A 1391-nucleotide genomic window follows, 5' to 3' on the forward strand; every position below is an offset into this window, starting at 1 on the left:
GAACCCGGGAGGCGGAGCTTGCAGTGAGCCGAGATGGCGCCCCTGCACTCCAGCCTGGGTGACAGAGTGAGACTCCGTCTCAAAAAAAATAAAAAATAAAAATAAAAATAAATAAATAAATAAAGAAGCTGCCTTTTACCTCCAGCCTCCACAAGGGAAGAGGGAAGATCTTACAATTCTCCTGGGACACAAAGGGGAAGGAAAGGAGAAAATTCCAGCCCCAGTGTGTCAGGGCCCAGCCAAACCCAGGTATCTCTAACTTCTGCCTGGTTTTACACTCTCTGGACTCTCTGAAAACCCCCACTGTTGCTAAACCTGAGAATGTTTTGTATGACCCACAGCTCAAGTCCTGTGTCTGAGATCAGTTAGCCAGGGGCCCACCCATCTCCCCAGCTCAGTTGCTGCTGAGACCCAGGCGGACACTTGTGGCATTCACAACGGTCAAGGGCTGCTGAGTGCCCCTTTTCCACCCCCTGCCCCTCTGCTGGCCAGGATGACTCTCAAACATCCCCAGAGGTTTGGTTCTGGGGCCAACCTCATGGTTCAACTCTGTTCAAGCCTGCCTTAAAAGGGGCTGGCCATGACCCCAAACCACGCTAGACAGTGGCCAGCGTGACCGGGTCCAAGAGGCTTCCCTGAGGCCCTGGCAACGATGAGGCCCCAACAGCAGTTAAAGCCTTGGGAGAGAGCCCTCACTAGACCAGGGAGAAGCCAGCCACGGCTTTCGGGGGCAGAGTCCAGGAGCGGGGCTGTGACAGCGGGGGATCATTAGGGCTGTGGTTTAAGGAGCTCAGGTGGAGGGTCAGGGGCTAGGAAGCCTAAGCAATAGGAAGCTGTGTCTGAGGAGAAACAAGAAAAAAAGGGGTGTAGAGGCCTTTGAAGGAAGTTCAGCAAGAGCTGGGAAAGGCATCTTGGAGGCTGAGGGCCAGGCTGAAGGTAGTGACAGGGAGCTTGGAGTTATTAATACTTCTGGAGTACAGAAGTATTTTCAAGCCTGTAGGGTGTGGGGGTTTCTCACTGTGTGGTCAGAGACTGGGACCTGCGGGAGAAATCAAATGGGGTAATGGGTCCTCCCTTCCAGGACGGGGTAATGAGCAAATGTGAGTAGTTGCGTGCTCCAGGAACGCCATGTAGGGCCAGAGAGTGGAGGATTCCGGGCCTGAAACTGTAGGGTCCCTCCCTCCCGGGTGTGAGATGCAACCCCGGGGCACAGCTCGCGCGCTCCTTCCCCGGGGCCGCTACTCCGTGGAGCAATGTGAGCCTGGGGGGTTGGGGCGCAGCTCACTCCCCCTCCCAGGGGTCGTGGCCCAGGGATCCGACAGGTGGGCGGCGCCCGCTCCAACCGCTGGACCGCGCAGGGGACGGGGTCCTCCATCACTCCAGGGTCTGAG

At 56.9% G+C, this 1391-nt stretch overlaps 1 protein-coding gene across 1 annotated transcript in view; it reads right to left on the minus strand.

Annotated features, from left to right (window-relative positions):
- The window catches only part of GGA1 (golgi-associated, gamma adaptin ear containing, ARF binding protein 1), a 26223-nt gene extending 24838 nt beyond the window's left edge, over window positions 1-1385 (minus strand). Inside the window, exon 1 of the mRNA XM_011964275.1 lies at window positions 1286-1385. The gene's annotated coding sequence lies outside the window, so the exon portion shown is untranslated. The remainder of the gene's footprint in view (window positions 1-1285) is intronic.
- Window positions 1386-1391: the final 6 nt, after the last annotated feature.

Source organism: Colobus angolensis, unplaced genomic scaffold (genome assembly GCF_000951035.1).
Source record: "Colobus angolensis palliatus isolate OR3802 unplaced genomic scaffold, Cang.pa_1.0 Scaffold65, whole genome shotgun sequence".
Classification (NCBI taxonomy): Eukaryota; Metazoa; Chordata; class Mammalia; order Primates; family Cercopithecidae; genus Colobus; species Colobus angolensis.